Below are 19,355 nucleotides of genomic sequence, written 5' to 3'. Positions count from 1 at the left end.
GGGTTGTAAATCTACTGCCATAAACTTTCCCTTAATTTTCTCTTCTTTGCACACCGTTTGTTCCAGTATCAGGCTTGTGAAAATAATGGCTGGACCCAATCACAGCAATTCTTGGTGGCAAAGTGCTTTGATTAATCAGTAATATTATAAAAAGAATTGTTATAAATGTTTACATTATCTTTATGCTTCTGCCTCCCTCTTCTTGTTCTTTGATAGAAAGCAATTAAATTACAGAAAAAGGAGGGCTAGCATAGAACCCCAGGTATTGCAGACTTGAAGGGCTACCACTAAATCCCTTCCACTGCATACTAAAATTGCTAGTACTGGATTCTCTCTATTTCAAACCTGGATGAATAGCATCAGACCCCCTCCAAAGCAAACATGTAAATCTAGCATTGGATCTCCTCCCCTGCAGGCTTGTCAAGGTGTTCCTCTTATCCAATCTTGTGAGAATCGGGGGGAAATATTACCAAAAACAAGTGGAAGTTAGGAATTATTTTACAATCAATAAAAACAACTAAAATTGGACATGGAGAAAAATAGGCAATAGTCGAAAATGTTTAAAAGCCGCAAACAGTTACCAGTAAGTGTTTAAAAAATAGCTACATGGTCAATTAAATAACAAAACAATGCAGTTTTAAACTAGTGTAAAATGTCCAGCTTTACATTTTAGCATTTTTAAAGCAGCTTGGTAGAAATCCAGTGTAAATTTTATGAGGTGGCAAATCAGCATGGCTGAATGAACCATTGTGCTGTCTTTTTTTTTCTTCACACATGCACAGTCAATCTGCCCCCTGACTAGAATGCAGAAAAAGAGATCTATTGTTCTGACAAAAAGCCATTCTAGATGATATCTTCTTCACTCTAACTTATTTTAGCTCTCCCTATCTAAGACTAGTTAGTCACATTCAAAAGGACTTGTTCCTGCTCTCCATTATTATTATTAATATTTTTAATAGTAATAAACAGGATTTATATAGCGCCAACATATTACGCAGAGCACACAATAGGAGGGGGGATATGGAGTGGTGGGAAGTAGTGAGGGTTTTAAAAGACAGAAGACAACAGACAGACAGAAGACAACGGGTAGCCAGGTTTAAAAAGATGGGTTCTGAGTGCTCTAAAGGAGCAGAAAATAGGAGCAAGCCAAATAGGACGAGGAAGACCATTCTCTAGCTCTAGAGAAGTCTTGGAACCGTGCATGTGATTTATTATAATGAGGTTATAAGTGAGGAAGTTATTAGTAGGTCATTGGAGGAGCGGAGAGAGAGGCTGGGGGAGTATTTTTCTATCAGGTCAGAAATGTAAGTGGGACAAGAACTGTGGAGGGATTTGAAGGCAAAGCACAGGATCTTGAATTTGATTCTAAGGTGAAATGGAAGCCAATGAAGAGAACTGCAAAGAGATGCAGCGGAAGAGAAGCGGAGGGAAGGATGGATGAGTCTGGCTGCAGCATTCATAATAGATTGTAGAGGAGAGAGTCGGGTTAGTGGAATACCAGAGAGGAGGATGTTACAGTAGTCCAGACGGGAGATGATAAGAGCGTGTACAAGGAGTTCGGTGGTCTCTGGAGACAGGTAGGGGTGGGCTTTGGAGATGTTGCGCAGGTCAAAGTGACAGGACTTGGAAATGTTCTGAATAAACGGGGAGAATGAGAGGGCAGAATCGAGAGGAGGAAAAATTAACAGTGTTGTTAAGAGTTAGAAATATGTCAGGGGGAGATTTGGAATTTGAGGGGGGAGGCTAAATGCACCATTTCAGCACCTGGTTGGTCCCAGGACTTCAGTGCACATAGGATGGCATCTGGGGAAAGGTTCAGTCCAGGCAGCATACAAATGCAGGGTCAGAAACAGTAAATCTAACAAATAAGACATCAGCAGCAGGTCAGCCTAGCTTAAAGCTACAACAGGCAACTGAGGATTGGGAGAAGAAAGGTTATGAAGTCCTGGAAGCCAATGGCAAGCAAAATGGAGCCAGGGACTAATCTGCTCCTAAATCCGTTTTGACTGTGCACAACCACAGAAAGTGTGCAGGGGATGCCAAAGGGAAGCAGGAGATGCTGCTATTTCCTTTTTCTCATTTCTTCTGCAAGACAGCGAGTAATACTGTGGTGGGGCAAAGAACTGGATGTCGGCAGCTTCAAGAGCTACAAAACATTTCTGTGAATATATTAACATGTCTTGTTGAATAACATGTCTTTTTGAATTACTATGGGCATTCCTTGAAGCACACATCTTCTTTGGCAACTTTAAAGTCTTGTGTAGATGGTCAGTTACTTGCATCACAACTGTTCAATCAATAAAAATGAAAAAGTGGTTCAAAGAAAACTTAAAAGTATCCCAAATCCAGCTGAAAGCACTGAAAAGCATGCACCTGAAAACTATTACCTGTCTTTACAACAGTCTTTATTCAGCAACAAAAAAAAAAACAAAATTTCACCCCTTGGGTGCTTCAAGAAGGAAACCCAAACCTAGCTCCATAACAGTTAAAAATTCCTATATCTACTCTACAAAACCTGGTGGCTTAGAGGTTAGTATTCTGGCCTTTGCAGCACTGGGACCCGGGTTCAGATCTCAGCTGGGACACTATCTGCATGGAATTTTCTGGTTTGCAGGCACATTAGACAGCTAGTGACATGACTATGAACTTAGTAAAGTGCTGTGTAATATGTTGGCACTATATAAATACGGTGCAATAATAAAAGAAGGAGTTGAATTCCCAAAGACCACATGTAATAAAAAAGTTAACCTGCTACGTAGCAACTATATGTACAATTCTACCCTTTCCAACCCAATGCCCGAAGCACACACTGCAGAGCCTGTTTGTTTGTTGGATGTAAATGATTAAAGCAAAATAATAATAACTGGAGAAAGGCATGCTCTTTTATAGTTTTAAAGAGGCAACCACTATGTAATATTAGAGAAATTGTGTATCTTTGAACTACATACCAATAATTAGAAAGCTGTATTAAAATTGGGGATTTAACGGACAATCAGAAATACATACGGACAAAAGAAAAGAGATTGTAAAATATCAGTAAAGCCATATCCCGTGTAACGAAAAAAGACCAAAGTGCCTTACAGCTCTGCATGGACATGTGTGCTAAGTCAAGCTGAACTGCTGTGCGGGACACGCGTGTAGGCATTTTTGCATCTTCAATGAGGGTGTCCTTTTCGTTACTTAAACAAGGTGCTGTGGGACTTTCTGAGAACTCCATTTTAGATAATACATTGCTGCAGTCAATCCAGAACCTTCAACCATTGCTCATGATATTTTTTCTGTACTCAAATGCTGCATCATTATCTGGGCCGCTGAGTGCTTTATAGCTTTCTCTTACCTATCCCCTGAAGAAGCAGTTTTATCAGCGAAATGCGTTTGGAACAATTTATGCTGGCATATTTTTACTAATCTCTGTCAAAGTCACTATATTTTATCTTTGTCCATGCATTTTATGCATTTTTTTTCTGTTGTGTTTTATGGAAACAGTTTTGAAAACAATTTGAAAACCTTTTAATTAGATGGCTATGCCAGGAATTCCCTACTTTATCTTTCAATACCCATAATATTAGGAAGGTATTTTTTTGTGTGATGCACATTTATGCATACTGTGGAAAAGCAGGTATTTGCGTACAATTTAATACATTGGAATGGATGTTCCAGTGATAAATTCCCATACATACACTGCCATTTTCTTTAACCCCCAAGCACTAATGCAAAATCACAATGCAACAGTAATGTGACAACTTTTCAGTGTTTTAAGAATTTCTTTCTATGATAAAGTTCATGTGGCAATGCTTTTAATATATCTGCAAATGACCATTGAAATGAAGGGATATCATTAGGCAGCTCTGACTGTGCTTTCATATGAATAAGCCCAGAATATTCTTGTAGCAGATATTTTTTCCATTTTCCTTCATCCACTGCTGCTGCTGATAATTTTTCAAGTAGTAATTAATCTTGCAGAAATAAAAGCATGGACATACATATATTATGCATGTATAATAGCTTTCGACTTTTAAAATAACATTGCCAATGAGGCATGTAGAAGAGATTTTTAACTGATTTGTACTGTAGAGGAGCTATAACAATGAAACACTGAACAGAAACTAGATTTGCATGCCACAAATAATCACATACTATATAATGAATGCTATACTAATGACATTTTTAAGTGTGACAAGGATATAAAGTAGCTATAAAAACATGTATAATCCAAACAAGAACACACTCTGGATAATAGACCAAACAATATAAAACACAGATATGCTACATATTTTTCTTTGATGAAATTGTTCATTTTATCAGCTACTTCTTTTGGGAATATGTACATGTTTTCATTCCAAATATTGCCAAATGTTTGTGGCTTTAAAGATATTCATTATTACACTAGCCCTTTGGGTTCACTACGTTTTAAGTCACATAGTTGGAAAAAGTTTGGAGTTGTGTAATCCCAAGGGTACTAATAATTGAATTTTTTTTGCCGGTAAGATAATAAAAGTATTAAGGTATTGAAGAGGAATAATGTGACAGCTACAAAGCTAGTTGCATTTGCAAAATAAGAAGTAACAATGGCAGCCACCATATCTGTCTCAAGAAAGGTTTTATTTGATGTGGAACTAAAGTCCCACTTTTAACAAGGGGGATTCCGGCAGGTGCATGCGCAGCTCAGCATTGTTTGCCAGGGAACTCGGCAATCCGGACTTCCATTGCGCGTGCAAAGAATTGAGAGCCTGTGTAACATCATCTTGGCATGGCAATAAAAATGGGTAAGGATTGTATTTAGAAAGAAAAGATTGCAGCTTGCTGCTTTGGAACAGGGTTAGGTGAGTAATCTCAAGTTTAGTTCCACTATAGGGACATGTCTGGCTGGAATGGAAGCATTGTTGACCTCACCATAGACTCTTTCTTATGAACCATAGCTCTTTTGCACAATTGATGCAAATATTAAGTCATTGTTTGCACTATCTGGGTAGAGTTATAATACCCTTATGATACATAAAAGATTTGGTGTGCTTACTATGACTTTCTTTTTTCTTATTATTAATTAGTCTACATAACTAATACACTGACTCGCCACATCTCCTTTAAAAAACTACATGAATACTATTTTATATTCTTAACATGTCCTTTACAAAACATTTACAAAATATACAAAGAGAGAAAAAAAACCTAGGAAGGAAAACTGATTGTTGTTTATTTGGGCCCAAGGGCCTTGTAGTAACACTAAAGAGTCATATGTAGCCATCTAGATTGGGCACCATGGGTTTAGGAGATATAGATGTAAATGGTCAGTTTAGGTATTTGGAAACTTTTCTGGTGGTGTTGCCAGTTTCATTTTTAATTTGCCAGACATCTGAAAGTTTTAAAACAACCCAGTCAAGTCCTGGTCCTTCAGCCTTACTGCACTGTATGGCTCAGTTGTGGGGCTATCTCCTTATTCTGCCTAAACCTACCAGTATCATCATATGCATTGTCCAAATGAAAAGGTCAAGCTTTTGACATATTGATTCTGCAAAAGCTCAGAGCCTACTGCATGCATTGTACTATGAAATACATTCTGTACAACCTTAAAACCGAGCATTACTTTAATAATCTGTGTTATGTCTTGAGTTATGATCTCTCATTATTATTACCCATCTGCTTCTATATTTTGATCCACTCTTTTATTTTTATATTTTGTGAGATCTCTTTAATATAGTAATTGGGAAAAAAAATCTCCTTAAATTTTTTTTCTGTTAGTTTATGAGAGTATTTATAATGCTAAATGTAATCAATACATATTTTATGAGTAGCATTGCAGATACCAGCATAAAATGATTTAAAATTTTACAAGCAAAAACCGGTGCAATATAAATTACCATCTGTATGCTATTTCCCAGAATTCCTAAGTGCTGAGAAAAGTCAGTATGAATCAATATAGTTATTTGGGAAGATCATTTTCCAGACCAGTTCCGAGATGTAGCACATTGAAAAATATATTATTGTCATTAGTGAATTACAAATCACTTTAAAGTTAAGAATATTGACATGCATGAGTGAAAATCCATTGATGTTCTAGGCACATCCTTCCCCGATGACCTTAAATGAAACCAATTTCTCTAGAAACCTTTTTAAGATGCGAAAAAGGTTTGTGGTGTTCTTTGTGGTTTATGGTAGTCACACCTAGTGACTTTGTTATCTATCAGTCAGTCAAATTGATTTCCTGGTAATTGAACATGATAAGTCTATATGGTAGCCTCCATAGACACAATTTTATAGCAATAGTTTATATTTTATATTATTTGTAGAATTTTATAACCTCCTATATTGGAACGTTTACTTTTATAAACAACAGTATTTGGCTGGCTAAATCCCCCTTCAAAAAAACATACTTTTATCATTGATATTCTGTTCTTGAAAATAAAGTTAAAATAAAATACAAAGTGTCCATTTACAACAGACCTTTGTCTTTGCAATGTACAAAAAAGTAGAATTAATTATCTATCCATTTTCTAAGTCTTCTCTCTACCACGCTATTGTTCTCTATTGTTGCACAGCTCTATAAACCTTGGAGCTGACACTCACAGGATGCCAAATGTCAATATCATTGACAGACTCTGCTGCATCAGTAACAATTTTGTGAAACTTTACTCTCAGATTTATGATGCCAAAAAGAACAGAACCAGCCAGATTAAGCTTTGACAATTCTGGTCGGAAAGGTGGCATATATAAAACTTAAATACCTAATGTATTACTTAACCCCCTAAACCTTAACTTCTACCTAATATTCAGAATAATATCTAATAACACCTGATCTTCTGTATTAGGTACAGGAACTATAGGCACCCCAGTTACATCTTTGGTACCAGTATGTCTGCTACAATGCAAACCGTGATGATTAAATAGTGTCCCACCAGATTGTAGTTTACTCCTGCACAATTCTCCAAGAAATAATCTCTGAATATTTACTATAGTTTATTGCAGTTTTTGCATTACAGTTAAGTAAGACTGCAAATATTATAGTACATACGAGGGAAAAAAGCCATATATCTTTTTCCCATGTCTAGTGCAAGGGAAAATAAATCCACTTCATTCATTTTAGCCTAAAATATTCCAAAAAAGCCTGTCTGTGACCTTTTCTGAGTGCTTTCTGAACATTAGTAGTCACTATAATTAAATATTCCAGTTTGTAAGCCTACAATGACTCTGACTGCTAATTTATTTAGCTGAAAAGAGTTCTACTTTTCTGTAGCGGAATAAAAAGTGAACACCATTAAGTGGACACAATAATGAAATTAATTTTTATTCATTGTTTATAGTACATAGCAGTGAACAAGTTTATATAGAACAGAAAAACATCCCCATGGATCTTGACCAGAATCTCCCTTTTAACTCTTTTACCAGCTACTGCAATTATTGTTCTGAATATGATATTAGGAATACAATGGGTTAAAATAAGTCTGGGATAAATGCATATGGTGTTAGGCAAGCGGCCAAGTGGGCTGCCACCAAAGACGCATTCATCTGAATACAGAATGACCTCCAGGCGGACAGGACACTCAGTGCCATGATAACGACTCATTGACATTTGTCTGAGTTATCACGAGTGATTCATTTTCTCTTGCCATGGCTGCCCTCAAGTTGGTTGTTTTAAATTATTTTGTTATAATTGTAATAGGCTTTTTATCCCGAGGAGAAAGAAATTAAAAGCAGTGATCAGTTCTGAAGGCAGCAGCTGTTCCTCTATGATGGGAGCATAGACACCAGCCATACGTTTCTGTACACAACTGATTTATTGTTATGCGGCAGGAACAAATATTAGGAGTCACCACACAGATAATATTATTCCTTATAAAGAGTATTTTTCATCAGTTTAGCTGAAACAGACAAGAGACACCGTATTAATAATAAATCAACCTAAACCCCGTTTTGTCAGATTAAATAAATTACATAATTTATATGTTGCATTCAAAAGTCACCCTGCAGTGATTTTCATTGAAAATCTCTTGGTTTAGCAGAAAGGGGCTTTGCCTTTATAATCATAGCATGTCTTTCAAGACTGGTAATGCTGGCCACGAACTAGAAGAAGAATTTTAACAGGTAATTAGTGAGCATTGCTTGCACTCATCTTCAAGGCAGACATTTTAGACAGATAAAAACTAATAGGCTTAGAAAAAATCCTGTACTTTAGGAGGTTGTCATTGCTGATTGCTGGCTAGCTCTGGTTTCATTACAACAAGCATGCAGATTAAAAAGTTAGAGTAAAGTCAGAGCTCCTGATTTGCAAAGTGTTCCTAAAAAAGTGACTTTGAAAGTATTGAAGCCAATAAAACAACCCAACAGCCAGTAAATTAGTGTCTTTGGGAGGAAAGTTTAGCAATGACATTCTCTATCCTTCATCACAGATTTCTGTTATTGTTTTTCTGGGTTGATTTACAGAATGTTAAAGAGTACAGCATGTTCAATGTATCTATTCGAAGTAAAGAAAACCTGTTAAAATGTCAATGTGAATATTCATGTTACTAAGTATACACTGTCTACTCTTTTAGTAAATTAGTCCTAAAAATGTTTTGACCAGCTAAAGTTAGAATCTTATGGGAGCCATCTGGAGTATTTAGAAGGCAATGCCACCCATACTCCCCCTATGTGACCACGCTAGTGCATGCAATGTTTAGTATGAGAGAGCAGATGGGTGGAAATGGTATAGACTGACATCAATCACATCTGCCTCAATGCTGCTGGTCTGCTATACTATTGTAATGTGCCTGGGCACACAAACCACAGCCAAGTCCAAGAATCCTTTTATCAAGCTTTATTGTTGGCATAAAACAAGACAAGGGTTGTTCAGAAATGATCAGTCCGATAGGCGTGGTACAGAAGGGTAAAGCAGAAGCACGTCAGGAACAATCCGAGGTCAGGGCAGCCAGCAGGCAAGAGTGGCCACAGACGATCCAAGGTCGGGGCAGGCAGAGTTCAGGCACAATCAGGTATCAGACCGAGTTGCTAACTGCTAATTGGTAACGACAACAGGTTAATATAAATCAACACAGAGAACTCACCCAAGCACACTGTACACACAGAGGCTTATAGTGGGCAATGGTGTTTAGAACAGGTTCTCCTTAAATGGCCAGAGTGCCCAATGACCTTGCGCCACCTGGTGCCATTTGATTGGAGGATAACTGAATCCCCTGCGGCTGATTGGCCGCAGGATATTCAAACTAACTATGTCCTGCCCAGCAGCGAGGCAGCCAAGTGCCACGCCCTCGGGGGGTACAAGAGGCACGCGTGGTAGCGCGCTCACCTCTTCTCACAGCACCCCTGGGACGTGCCCTACTTTGCACATCCACAGGAGTGCTGAGAACAAGACTTTCTCTGTTCACGTCCATTGGGGTCCTGAGGATGCCGCCTGGCCGAACAGTAGCCACACATTAAAAATGCAATTCCTTATTTTTGGTCTCTGAAATTACCTCTAAATCTCACATCTAAGGGCCACACCTACAACCCATCTGTTGTAACCAGAACAACTGTGTTGTACTTGTGGGCCAAAATGGATTAAGCAGGTTAGAAAATGTACTCGTACTGCCATCATTCCCTCTGTAATATTCTTTGTTAGTATAGACTTTAGCTGATCTTCCTCCCCCTTTTCCTGTGTATTGACAGATTCCTGTTTATAATATAGGAACTGCAGAACACAGGTGCCAGAGGGCACTAAGAGCCTGCACTGCTAAACACCCTCCTATGTGTATGAAAACCTTTACTTAAACAAAACCTTACATCGTGTTGGGAAACATCTGCCCAAAGGCAACTGGAGAACATAGCAGTGAAAAAGTTTTCCCTTTCAAACAGTTAAATTATATAGAAGAAGTAAGGTGTAAAATCTGTCAAATGAAATCATTTGCTCTTTGGCACACACAACATTCACATTTAATTTCACATAATTTGTTCCAATGAACATCGGATTGTTAAACTGGCAAGATATTGTAATGGTTTTTAAACTATTCATTTTTGGGGAGTTTTTTTTCAATAAACGTTAACATCAGATATTCGGTATGTACGTAAGAAATTTCCTCCTTACGGCACATATACAATGCAGTGCTGGTTTGTGTCAGCTCTGTAGACACAGAACAGATGTACATTGAAAATATTTTCCAACACATTTAAACATTGTGGTGCTAATTTTTTCCACTCCTAACAAGTTGAGTTTATCTTACAGCTGTAAACAAATAGTATTTGTATAAAACAGTATGGGGAGCCATGAATGTAAACCCAATTTAGGTAATGTTCAAACTTTTTAACAAGGTATTCTAATTTCATTTTTTTAACCTTTTAAAATTTATAGCTTTCATTAAAATAATATCTGTAGCAGCAAAATTGTTGTCAGCCGGTACACAAGCATTTTCTGATATCTAAAAAAGGCATGTGGTTTCATTCCATTATTAGAAGTTAGAGTTTAGGTTAGGAGGGCAGATCAACGTGTATATTTATGTACATATGGTGCATATATTGCAGAGATGCTATGTATATGTTTTTTCCCTTATCTTTTCAAATTGATGCAACAAATGTGTTTTAATATAGACCATGAAACAAGCCAATGTTGTACTCAATTGTATGCACTGATCAAATCACTTAGCATTCTCTGTCTTTCGTATATATATAAATGTATATATTCGTGTATATATATATATTTGTGTGTATATATATATATATATATATATATATCTTCAGAATCAATGCCTGCCCCCTGAGATTTGTATCATGTACCACTTGTACAAGACATACAGAACACAGGGAGATAGTGAGCCTCAACATATAACAAAGAACACATTTTCTCAATGGAAAATGATCATTTATATAATCAGACGGAGTAGCAGCCCTCTTCCCCTTTGCTAAGCTTTATTAATCTCATTTTTCCTGTGTCCCCAGAGGCCACTCTGGTTTAGAAGATGGAATACCAGCACATTAAGTATGTTGGAAAATCAAAGCGCCCTAATGGAAGCAATAAGTCATTGAGAGGGAGTGGATTGTTCATCTGCTGAGTGGACCAGGAAGATGCACCACAAATGTATTTCCAAACAGTAATTTAGTCTGGCAACATGTAAGATGAGCATGATCTATGTTTGTCTGCACTGAAGTTCAAATAAAACACATTCATTTTAGTCTTCTCATGAAAAGAATAGGAATACCAATCCATGTAAATGTAAATGTCACCAAGCTTCTGTTCTATAGCCTTCGTGACAAACATGTGGTTTTTACAGCATGAACCTCCCAGGTGATAAAATACTATTTGCTGCTCGGTGTTAAAGCAGTGCCATGTATGTGCATTCCCTAATAAGCACAGTGTGATAACAATACTTAATAATTAGATAATTAATGCCTTTTGTTTGCATGGAATGCCTGAGGTGCTCGGCTCTTGCTTCAGATCTTCTTTTGTTCCTATCACTTTCAAATAGCTTTGGGTGCCCAGAGGAAAAGCTAAACTGCATAAATCTTGATTGCATTTCTGCTATTGAACAGATTTACCAAATCCTCAGAAGTGTTTGGTAAATCAATATGCTTATCCCTCTGAGGTATATCTATCCATCTAAGTCACACAATATAACTAAAATAACGGTGTTATTGTAAGTTCAAATAGTAATATGCATAAGTCTAACTAATCTTAGTATTATTATACCTAGAAGTAATCCGCTTATTCAGAAGATTATTTAACAGCAAGCCTGCCATATACAGGGAGAAGTTTTAGGATCACTTTTTTTTCTTACTAACCATGGATTAGAATTATTATTATTAATATTATTGATAGTAAACAGGATTTAGATAGCGCCATCATATTACGCAGCGCTGTACATTAAATAGGGGTTGCAAATGATACAGACAATGACACAGGAGGGGAGGAGGACCCTGCCCAGAAGAGCTTACAATCTAGGAGGTGGGGGAGTTAACATACACTAGAAGGGGAGAATAACCTACAGTGTACATACTAACACTGGAGGGAACGTTACTGGTCACACAGACTTTCCAATATGTTTGCACAATAGTCATCCTTCCTTATATTATATCTAATATTCTTCAGAGAGAAACTGTTATTGGGTTGTTGTTTCAAATACTTTGATTGTGTGAGTATGTTATAAACTGATGTTGTATATCTTTTTCCCCAATTGTTTTTACAAATAACAATTGTTTTTACAAATATTTTTTTACAAATAACATATATTGGCAGCTTTTCCCATATTTGCACCCAAGGCAATTCATTCACAGAGCATTCTGGGTTTTCTACAAAGCATAGCAATAGCTCTGTATCGAAAGATAAGAGAGAATGAACCAATCCTCCAAATCATACAGTTGTATGTGAAGTGTTTGAGCTACTGAGCTCTGTGATCAATAAAGGTTAACGTTAGGTTCATGACTAGCATGCGTTTGACCCTAAGTTTGCATGTTTGTAGTTAAGTTGTCCACCCAGATTTCTTCAGGACTGAAATGTAAAGGACACATCATGCCTCAATTTTTAAACGCTTAGCAGGGTTACAACTAGGTTTTAAAATAGGTAAACATTATAGGTACACAATGTCCTGGGAGTCTGGTCACTCACAATATAAGGGTATTTTACATGTTCCCATAAGTACCCCCACCTCAAATAAAAAACAAATTTCTTCCTTTTCCACTAGATGTGGAAAACAGATATAAGACCCTCCAACATTGAGAAACATACATTTTGCAAGGGTGGTGGGGGGGGGGGGGTGCTTGCCTCCTTCTTTAAAGGTACTCTAAATGTTGAAAAAAAATTGGTCTGGTACAGGAAGGAGGGGAGGCATACACTTGTGGCTCTGCCTTTCCTTCCAGTCTGTATACCTTTTTAAGGATCTGGTTGGAATTTAAGAGGAAGCCCTACACATTTTTTTCTTTTAATCAATAAAAAATGTACAGCTTTAAGTCATTGACCAATTATGTTATTTAAAAGATTTGTGTATTTGGATTAAACGAACTTCAAAAATGTTATTGTCAATCAATTGAACCTGGACAAATTCATTCATTCCTAGTAATCAACAAGCAGCTCTAGGAAATAAAAATCTGAAATTACCACTTGGTAAATATGTAAAAATGAGTCTAAAGCTCCCGCTGGCTAAATAAATAAATGAAATATTCATAAGTAATTCATAATTATCTGGCTAAAAATGAAAACACTTTTTTAAAATCTGAAACATAAAAAAGCAATGTAAACAAAACACTGTCAATCAAGCAGATAGAAGGGCTATTGTAATTATAACCTAAACACTCATTTATCAATAAATCCTGGAAAGGATTGACATACAAGGGGGTAAGGAGTCACATGCATGCTAACAATGGAAAATGTTCAGGAAGAGTCTAATGGCACCGCTAAAACACAGTTCTCACCCACTGAAAAAGCATACTTGACAACCAGTGTCAGCAATGTGTAAGGGCTAGCTTTCAGAAAGCAGCTAAAAGAACATTTTTCACAGTCATTTTATCAGATTAGATTGTTTAGAGGGTTATTTAAAATATAGTAATAAAAGACTTATCATGGTCATTATGAGCTGGAAATGGTAAATTATTTTAATTGAACCATTTTATATGCAAGCTTCATTGAGTTGTGCTGTAATATTTCAAAATCCTTTAAGTTATACATTTTTGGTTCTCCCTCCTGTATATCAGCAGTACAATTACCATTGTCTACAAAAGACTGCTGCAAGTATAGCAATTTAAGTATATAAGTCATGTTAGGCTATTTATGCAGTGAGACTATTGACAAAGAACAGACCACAGATTTACAGTGATTCAGTGGAGCACAATCATTGTGCTACATTAGTAAGTATCAGTCACTAGAGCAATGTTTCTCTACATTTTGGACATTGGTGAACCCCTTGAAAACGTTTAGGTCTTCAGGAAACCCCTTCTATAATTACTAAAGTACAGCTCACAGTTCTTTTTTGTGGTTGTGAGTAGGAAGAATGCCTCTGACATTACTTGCCAGTGGGAAGAATGCCAAATAACCAAAAAGATCATCAGTGTCAGTTAAACTGACCTGAGAGGCAAAAACTGCTCATTGTTTAAGGAACCCCTGGTGCTACTATAGTGTGATTCCTACCATCATTTTTTGTTCCTAACTCACATTCTATATATAGCCTCCTACTCCAGAAACTTCTTTGTTTACTTTAGTAACCATTAGCGCTTCAAAGCAAACGCCCCTGCTAAAAAAAAAAACTACCTCACCTTCTACTTCATAAAGATTCCTATTTAAAAAAAAATAACCCACCTTCTATTTCATTAAAATTCCTATTAAGATTAGCTGTTGAAACCAGTAGAAACAAGCATACCATTGCAAAAAATGTTGTTACGAGAGTTTTATTCTGGAGTGGTGCAAAGTGAAGAAACTTCGTCACGATATCTCCTTTAACATCGTCTCCTGGTTGAGGAAAATTCTGGCTGCAAGTGTGATGGCCCAGTGATGTTGACGAACAAGAAGGTCCATATTGTGATGGTATGGAGGTGCAAAAGAAAGGGTTGCCAGTTTGTTCAATCAGTAAGAAAGGGGAACAAATTATTTTATTACACTGATTTGAACAGAAGACTCCATTGTAATTTGAAGCTCTTACAGTTTGATTATTATGTTTTCTTTTGTATCTGTTTTATTATTTTATTTTATTGTACTATTTTATTGGGAAAAAAAAGTAAAAAGAAAAAAAGAAAAGACAAATGCTCTGTGCAAACCATCACTCCTTCTATATGGAAAAGAAGTGTTTAAGTGTTTTGCCACATGTGTGTCAGCCAAGTCAAGAAGAAGAGTATTATATGCGATGGTGTCTCTGTAATGTTAGGGGGGTTGGATGATTCCTCAGTGAGACATCTACCCATCTTTGTTCAACCTTAGCTTATAGCAACAAAAACAAAGCTTACTGAGAAGTACAAATAGGCCAGGGAACTAAAAGACTTAGAAAGGTGTGTCATAGAAGACTCCAGGATCACTTCTGATCTTTAATATTCTTAAGGAGTCCTAATTATTTGAACCTTCCCACCTTTGACATATTTTCTTATTTGAAAATGGTATGGATATGAACTTACGCATTCAAAAAAAGGTAATTTATTTATGCTCAGTTAAGAAAATCAGCCAAAACAGAATGCATGAAGGGTTTCAGTTGATCGACTTTGTAAATCCCTGATATAAAGTAATAGACTGATTTGAATTGCAGAATATTTTTCAATATTAAAGATAATTCAGTAGACAGAGAGGTTTAATAAGCACACAATTCTTTTCTTCTAGCAATGAAAGGTCAGTAACTCAGTTGTCATTCATGGATGTTGGAAATTAGACTCTGAGGCATTTCTGCAATATTCTCAATAATTAAATTGAAAGCTAGTAATTTGTCTTCTATTTTGTTTCAGTTACAGCATTATCAGACTTCTAAATCACCGAACATCCCGGGCCACAGGTAAACAAACATTCTGGCATCCAGCTGACCATGTAGAGTATGTAGCAGATAAATGCAATTAAATATTTTTTATGCAGACTCTAAAAAAGCATACTAAATCTAATACAGAGAAAATGGAAAACAAACATAGGAAATGACATGATTATTGCATGTTGTGCTTTCAGGCTAAAATATTACTGTTAACTAAGTAAAGGAAAAATACTCATGGGCTGCCGCGATCGATGAAAAAATTTAGAAGGAATGTGACTGTCACACACATGGGACAGTCTGCAAATCCCAGAAAGCAATGATTGCTGAACAAGTACATTACCTAGGGTTGAAATAATATGTATGTTTAAAGCAAAACCTGAACTAACATTTTTACCTTACATAAAAAGGTTACCAACCCCTGTATATAGGGTAAGAATTACCTTCTTTTTTATGGGTGGGGGGGGGGTGGGTTTAAAGACAAATAAAGACAAAATGGGAGGACAAAGCATCCAGGGATACCCACGTCATGCATCCCAGGAGGCTTCTGGCTGCTCCTTCTGCACATTCTCTATCTCAAGCATGTGCAGAAAGACTTTTTTGTTAAATGGGCAAAATAAAACGCATGCACAGTGAGATTGGCTCTCTTTTTTCATCCATATACCGCAGACTACATCACCTGATTTATTCCATTGCTGACAATCAAATTGACTGCAGAAAAAATATAGAAATGTACATTGCAGGATTGGGTGGCATAGGCAGAAGGTGGAAGGAGGGCAGAGAAGATGATGGTGCTCAGAGTTCCGGCGTCAGGACAAAAGAAGGTTCCAGGACGACGCTGGACCCAATCCAAGAAACCCCTGGAGGGATGGATCCACAAATGTAAAGGGGAGTTTTTTTCAGTTTATTTCTGAATTAGCTCCAGAAGGGAACAGAAGGTAAGTTACTTGCAGGATCAGGCCTGTAATTATGTGAAGGTCTAGAATATGATACATTTTTGTTCTTAGATTTACAAATACTTTCATTTATATTTAAGTATTATTGTACTGCTCCATTGCACTCTAGTTTCCTTTGTTAGTAATCTCATGACCTGGAAACACATCTGCTTGTAGCACTAGAACATCCATTGCAAGTTCCCTGCAGCCTTGTCCCATTTGGGGGTAATCTGGGGATACTGCAAAACATTTTCTTGTAATGCTGGAATTCCCACTGTAAGTGCTTTGCTGTCTCACACATACAGAAAATCTAAATCACCAAAAATTATATTACTAAACACATTTCTTAGCCAGCCAGTTAAAGTTGTCAGGTAACACATTTTATGATAAATAATTATTAATTCAAATTTTGACCTAGAATCTAATCCAAATTATATTTAGATTAGCACTTTAGTGGAATACCTACTTTAAGAAATAGCTGCAATACAAAAGATTTAGGCTGAAGCTAGTCTATAAACGTAATATACTATATATATATATATATATATATATACATACTAGTTTAACTATCAAATAGTTTAACTCTTTAACTATCAAATACTTTTCTAGCTTATTCTAGGACTTAACAAGTTTTGCCACAAAAGACAGGCCGTGGCAGAAGAGCTGATTTTCTTCTGCTACAGTTCAAGAACATTTACAGGTCCCATCCATAGCTCTCGTTTGTGAATGGACAGTGAAAGAAGATATAGTAAGCAGCACATTATTTTGTTACTCTTGCATACTCCCTGCGCCTCAGGTTTTTACAGGTATATACCATGCATACATTAAATTAAAAGTAGATAACATTTTATGAAAAAATTGTTGTTGATATAAGCAGTATGGAGACAGGGTCTCTTGACGATGATTAGTTTTTTTTTTTATATATTTTGCCAACTGTATTATCTGGTAACAAAAAAAAAACAAAAAAAACTAAATTTACTGTCCTCTCAAACAAATTTTGTACATTATTATTTTTTCTATGGTTTCTAAGAAGTGCTGATGTTATTCCTGCAGTGATAGAATAAAGAAAAGCTCACATAGAACCTGCCATTTCTATACGCCTGAGACACATTTGCATCACTATTCCATGTGCGTGAATATAATCACTTTGCAAATGCTTTTTGTGGCCAACACTTATTCATCCAGAAAGTTTCCCAATGTTACACGCTACAATAAGAGAATATTTCCACCATTGTGAATCCTGAGTGACATCTCCTCAGTGTGGAGGAATAATTAATAGAACATTAAACATACTTTATTTCCCATGCATGCTAGGTGGATAACATTAATGTGAAAGGAAGCCAAATAACACCTGGAGCCATGCAACAAACAGAAACAATGGCATATTTGCTGGGTCAAGTGTATTTTATTTCCTGTTACAATCTTTGTTTTATGACAATACAATTGTACCCAGTGAGACATGTTTTATAGATTTTTTATGAATAGAATAGAGACTATTAAGTTTTGAATAATGGAATAAATCTATCCAATTACAGTTCCAGGGGATGTATATGGATTTTTTTTAATTTAATTTTTATGATCAGAAGTTAGAAAAACAATTCTAAAAATATTTTTGTAGATATACAATATTTCATAAAGATATTGTGGTAAAAAAATCAAATGGAACTTCAGGTTCATGTTCCCTACTGCCTGTTTATGGTGCTCACTAGCTCAAGTTCTCCAATCTATTCAGAGAACTGAAAGAAGAGCAACACAGCTGTTATCAGGGAATGTGTCAGTAAGAAAGGAAAGGGTTCATCAGGAATTAGGGAATAAAACACATGATTGTATGTCAGTCAGCAGCCCTTGGACAACTCATTGAAGGAAAAGTGTCAGATGTCATTCTAAAAAGTCTTTCAGTTTTTCTTATGATTTTAAAATGTTGGAGAAGTCCTTGATTGGTTCCCTCGCTAATTCAAGAGCATCTTTCGGCAATCAAGACAGAAAGGGAAGGGTCTTCGCCTGTTTTTTTTTATTAGGATTTTGCAATTTTAAATAAAATACAATATTCTTAATTTATACAAAAGGGTTGTCTACCCCTAAAGTAAAATCTTTAGTTTAGGTTCAGTTTAACATTCCACACCTTTTTAGGTCACCATAGTAACAAGCCTGAGAATTAGTTTACAGTTGATGCAAAGAATTCCATGAGGACCCAGATGATCCTTTCAACTCATGGGGAATCACTTAGACTATAGAAAGTAAACAAATATATAAATCACCAGCCTTAGAAGGTGATAAACTTCTGATTAGTGCAAACTTTGTGGAAAAGTGGAGCATTGTGCCTAAAATAAGACTTATTTCAGCAAAAGTCAGCCTGTGTATATGTGTGCCTTCTGTTGCAAGGGAGGAACGCAGCCTTAGAAAGGTATGAAGCAGTCATGGCTCTGTGCCTTTACCTGTTGGATCCATGGTGATGTTTGGTGCCTTTCTTAGGAGAGTGCTAAAAACATGTAAATGTCTAAGGGAACGTATTCTCAGGGAGGGGGGAACCACACTTTGGATGACTACAAGCATATAAGTCAGGGATTGCCAGCCGGATCTGTCAGGGGGTGTTAGAAACTACCGGACCCGGAGCCGCCGGAGCTCCGATGCTGCCTCCTTGCTGTTGCTCCCCTATTTACCGCAGCCAGCATTGATATTCCACCGCCGAGGTAAATAGGGAACGCTCTCTGAAGGTAAATCCCTCTCCTCCACAATGCATACGGAGGAGAGGGATTTCACGTCAGGGGGCGTTCCTCTCAGACTCAGAGTCTGGCCTAATGTACTTCCCCCCAATAAATGGCCTAGTGGCCATAAAAGTTTGCAGACCCCTGATCTAAGTGAAGCAAAGCAGGTCTGCACTTAGTATGAATAATATACTACTGACGAGATGTGCCTGGTTCCAAGTGCTAGGAGACTTAGCTTTGGCAAGGGTATAGTAACAGAGAAGGGACCCATGGAAAATGTACTTCAGAACAGGAGCCTGTGGATACTTCATTTGGGAACTGTATCT

This window comes from Pyxicephalus adspersus, chromosome 6, assembly GCF_032062135.1.
Source record: "Pyxicephalus adspersus chromosome 6, UCB_Pads_2.0, whole genome shotgun sequence".
Lineage (NCBI taxonomy): Eukaryota > Metazoa > Chordata > Amphibia > Anura > Pyxicephalidae > Pyxicephalus > Pyxicephalus adspersus.
The sequence above is the reverse complement of the archived record's forward strand: the minus strand, read 5'-3'. Positions refer to the sequence as shown.